At 36.7% G+C, this 11,170-nt stretch overlaps 1 pseudogene; it reads right to left on the bottom strand.

Annotated features, from left to right (window-relative positions):
* Positions 1–737: 737 nt before the first annotated feature.
* On the bottom strand, positions 738–1,371 carry LOC149199964 (laccase-12 pseudogene; annotated as a pseudogene).
* Between the last annotated feature and the right edge of the window lie 9,799 nt (positions 1,372–11,170).

Genomic DNA, 11,170 nt, shown 5'->3' with positions numbered 1-11,170 from the left:
GGTGGTTCCTGTTGCTGCTTGTCGATGACCCTCCTTTCGTCAAAGAGAAAGAAGAAACAAAATTTAGGAAAAACTTTCTTCTATAATGGTAATTGTGTCCTCCATCTCTAGGTAACAAGATACTAGAAATAAAAGAGAACAGTGGGGCATCAAACTAGATAACAATAGTTCTTGCCAACACCAAGGCTGGCACTACCAAGCAAATACAATTTTGCATTACCCGTGTCTTCTCAGAAAGACTGGTTGGGCTTTGGGGATGATAATAGAGGTCTTTAACAACATCTCACTAGACAAAATCCAAATGCAACAATCATGCACAAAACAAGTAAAACAAAACAGTTCAACATGCTCAAACTTATATGCATCACTAGTAGTGAAGCAACATCTCAATTTAAACATACCAGCCCTTTAACAAGCTCCATTTGACCCCTCCTGAACGTATTCTCCAACATCCACTGCAGGTTCACAAAGGAAATGAAGATACCATAAGGGAGAAAATATATTGCTCCTCAACAAATCATTAACACACAAGCTAAAATCAACAATACGATTTTGCATAATTAACTTCTTGTATTTTATTGAAGTGAACACCATTCAATCAGTGATTTTTACCTCAGTGATAAATACATGAACTCACTGGCCATCAGTAGTCCTCTTAAAATCACCATTCAAACCACCACATAGAGCACAGTTCATACCACAACCTGGCATACCATGGCTAGCTACATTTGGACGCCTCATGCCTTGGAGTTGGTATTGCTACCGTGACCGTTCTTCACTAGGAACACCATATTCAATCCCCACGCTAAATGGTCGTCTAAATGGTAGTGTAGAAACCACACTCCTGTCCAAAGAACGAAGATAATTTGCATTTAATATCGAGCGAGCTGTAATTTGGGAATAAAATCGGCAGGATAATAATCAAATTGAAGAGCAAATGAGTTTATGTATGTATATACCTGGATTGTCAGCCTTGAATCTTATGGCAACCCACCCACTTATTGGAGCGATGACGGTGTTGCGCTGTGGAGGATCAACCAGATTAAACTTAAGCGGGTCGGTTATTGGGTTATAGTTCCCGAAACCTTGTCCCACCACGTAAAAATCGTAACCATGGAGATGCATCGGATGGTTCTCTGCCACTAAGATGTTTGTTATCTGATACACCAGTTGTACTATTGAGTTGTAGGTGACAACTCTCACCTTTGTCGCCAGTTCAGGAGCCCAAAGTCTTTTGGGAATATTGTCCCCTGTATAGTTGAATCTAAGGGGAGGTTTTGATGGAAAATCCGTCAAAAACACGCCATTAATACCGAAATAATAAGCTTGGAGGAGGGCGACACTGGGCAATACGAATGACATGTTGTTCATGCTTGCAGTGAGCCTAGTTCCGTTGGGATGAAAATAAACTTTAGCATTTACAGAAAACTGTGTAATGTAGTCACCACCGCGAGGGTATGCGAACTTTGTGGCCAGAGTTTAGCCGCTCTCTCGAGCAAGCAGTAAAACCCATAAGATTGCACGGTACTCACCAAATATACATGCTAAACAGATAAATCCAAGAGTATGTACTAAAGAGTAAACTCGACTCTGAATGCAAAATTTAGGAGCTAATTCTGTAAATTTACGAGCAAGAATTAACTAAAAGCCCAAACCCTGTGAAGCATAAACCCTTGTCATCATGCGGTGAGCACTATGCCATTCATTCAAACATTATAAAATGTTGTATGCAATGATAAACATTATGAGAAGCATTATGAAATGAAAACCCTGCTGACCAAACCCAGGGATGCTTAAAATCATAATACATATAAACAGTTATAAAATGCTTTGTTGTAGTCTTGGAAATATCATAATTTTAACAGTTCAGAAACCCTGATGTGGGTGCATACATTAAGACTGTCTAGGTTATGGTGAGACGCTGTAAGGAAAGCGCTCATCCCCTGCCACAGAACTCCGGCCGTAAAGACCATTCAACAATTCAAAAACTGGCATATAAATAAACATAAATTCGCATGAACTGGAGCATTCAAATAATCATAACAGGCATGGCTAGTTTGTGAACTAGGAAGCCATCAAAATGCCTCAAGGAAAATTAACTTGAAACCAACATTATTTAACAATGATTCACATAGCAAGTTGCAAGAGAGCTCGAGGCTCATAAAAACATAGTTGACTGTTCAAACCCTTGCAAGGGCTAAATTTCCCAAACCATACCGAAGTTGGCAGGCCTGCTAGGCCCAACATCGGCCAAACCCTCTGTGCATTCGACAAATAAAACAATTGTAAGGGCTGGGCCAGAGTGCCATCTCAATTAAGGAAAAAAAAATATAATAATAACAGGAAAATGTTCTCTTCACGCTATGAAGCCTGCACTACTTACTGTAGGGCAATTAGATAACCAGAGGAAGTTGCGGGAAACCATGGGTACATACCGGTTCACTGAGCTCTTAGCGGAGGAGACCCTGAAAGCTGGGCAGCCACTCCTGCGCCCTTGCACGACTTGCTGGAGGAAACCGCAAACCTTGTCCCTAGCAAACAGAGACAAGCCGAGGCACATTAGGAGCTCGGCCGAACAGAAATCAAGAACATCAAACACTTTAGCAAACAGCATAGTGAACAATTACCTCAGGGCAACCATCATTTAGAAATGAACTGGTCTGAGTTGATCCGGAGCCTGGCTACGCTTCAGGGCTCTAGCCGTTCGTCATCCCAGCAAAGTTCTGCGAGTGCTCGGCACTAGGTAGGAGAGTGAAGCTGTAGCAAGGCCGGGACACAATGCCTTGGCAAACCACAATGGTGCGACTAGCTGAGTGTCGTATCGAGCAAGCCTCACCTCGGGTGGGCTTCCATGACTCCGCACCGTCGATCTGGGGAAGAGCCGAGGCGCAGTGGTAGAGGGTGCAACGACCACACCCTCATCACGTGATCGAGCTGGCGGGAGTTAATGCCATAGCCAGGTGTAAGAACATCAATAACAGCATTTAAGTTTGACAGATAGCTCTCTGTCCTCCATGGAATATTTTCCAATGCACCCGTAAATGACTAAGGATTTTTACCTGAAGCAAATATTAATATGGAACCTGCGCGAAATAGTATTGGTTGTGAGTATTTAGATATACCATGATAATTGAAAAATGTATGTGGTTGAGAACCCATTACGCATTTTAAAAGACGTGATAATAACCAACGTTAATTTTGAGGTGTACATTTCAGAGCCCAAATACACTCAAAATTGGTGAGGTATATTTGTGATACAATGCTGGTGTGTATTGCATCAATATGCGTTGTTCAAGGAGTGATATCGGGAACATGGGATCCGTGAAACGATCTGTGGTGGATATAATATCTTTTAACCATACATATAATGATTGTATACCAAACCAGAATTTGAATTTGGATCTGGATCGAGATCGTGCGCATGGTACAGTGACTTGGGACCAATAAAACACAATTCAATCGATGATAAGTTATTTAACCTTTATATTTTTAATTAACTATTTTCATTATCATTTTTTTATTTAACAACTTTCATATATTAGCAAAATAATACTTAAAAAATATTATTTCTTTATTATTATGAGAAAAAAGAATAATGAAAGACCCTCCATAGTTAAAGAAAAAAATGATATTAATATTTATTTATGAGTTTTTTTTTATATATTTATTTATGACCTTCAAAAAAAACCATGAGAAGAAGAATAATTATCATGAAAAGGGAAAAATTAATAAACCAAAAAGATAAAAAGTTAAAATATTTGTGTGGAAAATTCAAAATTATATATCTAATTTTCTCTTTGAAATTTATAATATTTAATATTTAATAAATAAAAAAATTGTTGAGTCTATATGCTCATTCGATAGTCCAATATCCAATGTGAAGGCAATGTATAAGTATATCCATTCCTAAATAGAAAAACAATGTCGACTATAATAAAAATGAAAAAACTGTTATGCTTATTTAATTAATTGTCCATATAACCTAATATAATTTCATGTAAAGTAATTAGAAGTACAAAAAGATATGCAAGATATTTAATATGTCACATCAACTTCATATATATCTATATATAGAAACAAATTTGTTAAAAGAAAATATTTTAATGTTGTATAAAATGAAATATCCAATGTAGGTTATCAATAAAATATTTTAATATTAATTAACATTGACATATATTTAAAAATATATCAATAACAAAAGATGAATTAGGTTGTTTTTTGCACTCTCAAATAAGTTTACACAATATGAAATTTGATCCTTATCTACTCAGGTTAGATCTGTGGTTAAGATGGATCTGTGCTAGTATAATTAGTCATATGAAATTTGATCCTTCTCTTCTCAAGTTAGATTTGTGGTTAAGATGGATCTATGCTAGTATAATTAGTCTTGAGTGAGAGAAATGGAATAATTAGGTATCAATGGAAAAATGGGCTAGGGATTTGGGTGAAAAATCATGATGGCTAGGGATTTGGCTGAAAAATATGAGGTCTCTCGTCACGGTAAGGAATGCATCACCAAATGAAACACGTAAAAATATATTGTAAATTTTGAAACACGTTTGGTGTTAGTTACTTCACAACGGCACTAGGAATTTGTACTTTTAAAAAAATGTATAAATAGAATTTTCTGAATCTTTAATGGGAAAACATTATTAAAATGATAGATAGATACTAATATACGAAAATTTAGCATTTGAATATAACACATTTAAATACATGTTTTTTACATTTACATATAATGTGGAAAATATGCACCCTTTGCATCTTCAACAATGAAACAACTCATTGCCCATACATCCACATGATCAACAATGTGACACATCAACATGGGTATTCGGTAGGCTAGCATAGTGTTTTTCTTTTCACATGAACACAAGTATCTGGTAGGCTAGCATAGTGTTTTTCTTTTCACATGAAAAACCATCTTGTATCCCACATCTAGGGGAGAGATGTCTAATGTTGTGCAGGGACCAGTAATTGATATAGTACTAGTCCCACCAAACCACAAGTTGAGACTTGTGCCACCAATATTTAAACAAAAGTAAATAATATTAAGTGCAAATATGTTTTAATTTATGTCCAAAATTTCCCCAAACATTGACTGGGCCCACAACTATCCATAAATAGTATCTTGATACTTAAGAGTACAAATCATATTGACCGAACTAGAAAATAGATAAAACCATAAATCCTTCCAAAATGGTCTATTCTAGAAGTACAAAGTAGCAGTCACGTCAACCCCCACTCATGAGAACTGAAGCTATGTATCCCAAATAAATGTCCATACCTACACATAATAAAAGTGAATTTATGTCAACCATAATTCCTATGTTGTTCAACATTTAAACTCATTGTGTTCAATAAATGACACCCAACCCAATAACATTTAAACCCACTATGTTCAATAAATGACACCCAACTCAATAACTTCAATAAATGACATGCAACCCATTCTATTTCCCATTAAAATAGACCAAAGCACATGGATCAACAAAAAACAAATTCCTAGCCATTGGATCACATCCAATTAAATCCAGGTCACACATTCAAAAGGAAGCCTTTGCAATCCATGTCCTTCCTTGCCACCAATTAAATTCAAGTGCAAAAAACTATAAAATAAGTTCAACCACTACTGAAGTTTGATGTTTAACATTCAAACTATTCATCGGCCCTGGAGACAGACCATCACAGAACATTTGACAGTATATTAGAATATCATACTTAGTTTATCTATATGTATTTACTTTTAAATCATGCATATGATATCATGGGAAAATTAAATAAAGTTTGGACACAACATTGTTTGATCACAATTGCAACCTAGTAGATTTCCTAGTGTTCACAAATATGTATGTTTATTACTTCATCTCATAACTAAAATCTCACAAGAAAACGTGACACATATGTATCTAAGTTGGGGCAAGAGGAAATAAAGAAATTGAATTAGCCAAGAGTAAAAAAATTGCAACAATATAGTAGCAATAAAGGTTATTTTAGTGAACAATATAGTACAAGTACCAACATTGTTCGACAACCTGGTAATTGGGTCTTTTGGCTGTAGTCTAAAAGAAGGAACCAGTTAAGTACGTTGGTCAATTGGAGGAGCACCAAGGACCACACTTTTTGTCAATGGCACCAAAACTACCATTGAAAGTACATCCAAGAGAAACCAACATACCATGGGGAAATAAAATATCCATCTTGCATATAAATAATATGTCCAGTAAAGACAAATAACATAGTGTGGAAGACAAACATCCACACAATCAAGTTAATCTATTGTGATAATTTGATAGTCATCCATATAGTCATCCAATATATTTCATATACTTGTGAGTAGAGATTGCATTAAAAGAGTCAAGAGGGGTCTCCCTTTGTAAACAAGCATCTGTAAGAAAAGTCATGACCCTCTGTCTAGCATGATTGAGTGGGTCATTGCACAAATCAGGATACAATTTTCTTACATGATGAAGTGGAGATAAGTTCTTATTAGTTAGAGGAAATTATAAGCATGCAAACATAAGACAAATAAATACACAAGCTTCTACTTGAATAAAGGATTTATATTATGTAATGCCCTCCTCCCACATTTACCCGTGATAATCGGTCCACCGGGGTAAACATGTGATGAAGAGTTACTATGATATGATTAAACTCCCTAAGTGCAGTTAAGGAAGTGGAACCGACGAAACAACTCTTTACAGACCTCCCTCAGGTGCTACAAGACCCCTAGGAACCAATCCACTAGTCTCGGTGCCCAACCCTTGAGTTAACCTAGCCTTTCAACCGTATCCTACATCACTTGGTCTATGTGACACTATACTCTACATCACTACATAAATGACACTTCAAGTGATACCTGTAGCCATTATTGCAGGGAAGTTAACTTTAAAGTGATAATATCTCTCTCTCTTTGTGTGTTTTGAGATAAGTTGATCGTATCGCTTCGATAACACTCAAGGTGTTGGGTTCATCTCAAGTGATACCCATATCCATTATCGTAAGGAAGTTAACTTTTAAAGTGATAATATCTCTCTCCCTTTGTGTGTTTCCAAAGAAGTTGACCCCATCGCTTGGATAACACTCAAGGTGTTGGGTTTGTTACAGATGATATTAGAGCAAATTACAACATTATCCTAGTGTTGGAAATAATTAGGCTTAAAGGTTAAAAGTTGCTATGGTTTTTGTTATGGTGATGAATTCTAACTAAACACTAAATTGATTGCATTACAACAATGAAGAAAAGACATAAGCATGTGATAAGAGTACAAATGAAGTTATAATATTGACAAGGTTGACATCGCAAATGGTTATTTTGATTATTTGAAGGTTAGTGTTTCATTTCATTAAAATGATACTGCAAGTACCAAAACAACAACATGAGATAGGATTGGTGCATGGAATCCACCATCCAAGACACCTTCATTTCAGCATTTGCATGACCTCTAGTCTATTCCAATTCGCTTGCGTGAGGATAAGTTCGATATATCAGTTGACTAATCAATATGCAAGCTAGTCTTGAGTCCAATAGATGCATGAAATCAGGATTGACACCTCCAATGGGGTGGGTTTAGAGATTCCCATATAGGCTATGATGCCTTATGGGAGTGGATTAGGTCTGGCTTTGTTTTAAACCTTGATTGCATGAAGACAAGATTGAAGGGTTAATAAAACTGGAGAGTTGATAAGTGTGAAAAAGCTTTTGTTTTCTCTATTTGGATAGTTCCACATCATATAACTTGTTGAAATAGAATGGAATATCCCCATAATGGTATTTTGTTCCAGTAAGTGCTCTACTTAATGGATAAGTGAACTACAAGAATCAAAATATGAATTTTTCTTAGCATACTTGGTTGAAGTTGGGCTGTCAAGCTAAAGTAGAGGAGAGGTTGTGCACCCTGCTAAGAAGTCTGAAGTTGCAACTAAATCTGAAGGTAGTTGCTGATTTTTCTCAGGAGAAGAATAAGAAGACTAAAAAGTGTCTTGTTCCTTATACACCACACCAACATGCACACAACCATCTGTCCCTCTTCAGTGTTTCCATGGTTATGGTCAGTGTTTTAATGGTTATAGGTAGCATTTAATGTTTATAAACTAATGCTCGCATTAGTTTCAAATCTTGGAAATATGAATCAAATAAATGAATGGAAAAAAGATATTGTATGAATAATATCAATGATATGGTTTGTCTACCTTGGGAAGAGGTCAAATAAGACCATCAATTATCTTATTGGTCCTCAAAGTTAAATTGATAAATTAATAGGTTGAGAACAACAATAATTTTATGAACATGGTAAAGTTCATAAGAACTTTGGATTAATATGCACAACTACATTCTATGTTGCACTACATTCTTTAGAATCAGTCAGTTTAGTAGAGAATTAGTTACTTTGGTGTTTTAAGGTTAGTTCAATACAAGACCAACCTTAGCCAATTTGAACCACCAAATTAGACTAGTACAACTCTAAAACCATTGGGACCAACCCATTCCATTAGTTCTAGGTTAGTTTCAATAAGAGTGTGCCCTTCTCATCTTCCTCTCAAGTCATTTTGTTGGATCCTTCCAAGAATGGTGATTTGGAGAGTGCCATAAACTGTCAGACTGTTGTGAGCACCTAAGATCATAAGTAGTTAAGCCTTGACAAACAGGAATTTTCAAGGAACTAGTATAGACATCCCAAAACATATTTAGTGAGGACATGCATGCAAGGAACTATTACAGACCTCCCAAGATAGTTAGTGAGGACGTGCATGACCAAAAAGTATCAAAAAAAATTATCCACCCTCAAAAACCTTGCCCAAAACATTGAAGTGTGGTGCAAAACAAACTGCTGGTAGGCTATTAATTCTACCAACAATCATTCCCTCTCCAATTTCACAAGAAGCTCCTACTCAAGCTACCTCCTCCACTATGGTTATAGTAAGTTTTTGCAACTGTGTGAGCTACAAGAAATTAAAACTTCCTCGGAATCTCCACCAACCTTAGGGAACTCGACTTCTCTGCATGCCCTAACTATCTTGGGTAGATTGATCAGTTAACTGGATGATCACTAAGTTTGACTGTAGTCCCATTGCTTAAATGACCTTCCACTAGTTCCTCCAAAAGTTAGAACTAGTTTAACTGACAACAACCTGAGATAATTGACTTTTATTGCTACAAAATAGCAATCACATTTGGAGAACTGAACTCTAACTCCTCCAACTCGAATTTACTGAGTAAACTACATGACACAAGCCATGTCACACAAGTCAACATCATTCAAGTTGTCTGTTGATGTGGAAATTTGAATTTTTTCAATTTAATCAAGGAAAAATCAAATTGAGAATTTCTTGCTGCATTTTTCAACACATAGTTTACTAGAATGTATTACTTTCACTATGAACTTGGCATAGTTCACATGTTAAGTTCATAAGGTTTTGGGCTGATGTGGTTCTATGTGTTGTGTATATAAATAATAGGTGTCCATCTCATGCTATCATAAACAAGAATCCCTATGAAATGTGGTATGGCCACATTCCTTTAGTGAGGCATCTCAAGGTTTTTGGTTCCTCCTGTTATGCCTTGATACCTAAGGAACAGATAAAAAAACTTAGTGCATGGAGTCACAAATGTATCTTCTTTGGATACTCATACCTCCAAAGAATACCATCACTATGATAAAGTGAATAAGAAGTTTATAATATCTAGAGATGTGATCTTTCTTGAGTCTTCCAAGATTGATAATGTTGTTGAGTGGCAGCGTAAACGTTTGGATAGATTTGAACATGCAAAGTATTTTCAAGAGTTTTATAGTGAGATTCGACATCTCCTCTTAGCTCTATAGTTTCTATGAAGAGCCTTGAATAAATCAGGTTGAAGGAAATTCCTTCCCCTGCTTTGTTAGGAAAAAGCTAAGAGATTGCTGGTAGCAGGTAGCCAAATCTGACAAGTAGTGATGGTACATGTAAGATACAAAGCAAGGATTAATGCAAAGGAGTGTACTGACTATATACATATCATAAAACATATTTCATCCCACTTAGGATTCCTTGCATCATGCCTGGTTAGTCATAAGATCATGTTGGTCACAACCTCTGTAGCTTAAATAAACAAATGGTAATACTCTTCATCTTCTAAGTTATGTAATAAACAAGTGAAAGGGAGCAAGACATGAAGAGGAAACACATGGAATGACTTTCAGTTCTTTCAACCATGCATGTCATTGAAGACAGAATGATTCGACAATGATAAGAAACATTTTAAGCTACACTAAGAGGTGTATTTCAAAAGATGTGCTTTGTTTTCCATACCTAGCCTCCAAAGGGTTATGCATCAGATGGATTCTTCATGCGGTACTGATATTCTCTCATACCTTCGGTTTCTCGGTCCATTGAAGGGGTGGTCGTGGATTTCATATTGGAGGGACAGTCTCGGAATAAATGGCCCAGGGCGTGGCATTTTCGACAGCGGAATGGTACATGCTCGTAAAGTGAGGATACTTTTATGCGCCAGAGTCCAACAAAAGAAGTCAATTTTGGGGAGAGCAGGAAAAGACCAAATAAATTTCCATTGAGTTGGCTCTAGGGGGACGCTAGGGACAACCATCATACTTTTGTAACCTTCTGCTGCTGAGTAAGAGCCTGAAAGAGAACCCCACCCTCTTTTGTCCTTAGAAGAGGCCTTTAAGGGAGATTTTCCTTGGAGCAAATCCAACAATAAATTGGCTTCACCATCCAGCCAATGAGGGACCTCCCCCAAATTCCAACCATCCCATAGACTTTCTGCATCATTTGTCCAATTGGAGATGTCCCAAAGGGTTTCCAGATTGCTGGCCTGAAGCCAAGCTCTGATATTTTCCAGTTCTGCCATCTGATTCAAGGGCTGATCTCCAATAATCTTCCCAAATTTTTATTTCTTTCCCATTACCTGGGATCCAATAAAGCATATGATTGAAAAGTTTCAAAGTCATGAGACAGATTTTGAAAACTGGTGATCCTTTGGAAATTCTAGGAGGCTAGTCCAAGCACCTCAAACACTGCCCATGAAAATATTTTTTCCACAAAACTCTCTTGCTCCAACTATGATTCCCAGAAACAATGTTCCAAAGGAGCTTGGAGCCCAGAGCAAGATTTTGGGCTTCCAAATCCCGCATTTGGAGACCTCCTTCCAAGAATGGCTTGTTAATAGTGT

Source organism: Pinus tabuliformis, chromosome 2_1, assembly GCF_031772625.1.
Source record: "Pinus tabuliformis cultivar Carrire ecotype Pingquan chromosome 2_1, CPIR1, whole genome shotgun sequence".
Lineage (NCBI taxonomy): Eukaryota > Viridiplantae > Streptophyta > Pinopsida > Pinales > Pinaceae > Pinus > Pinus tabuliformis.
The sequence above is the reverse complement of the archived record's forward strand: the minus strand, read 5'-3'. Positions and strand labels throughout refer to the sequence as shown.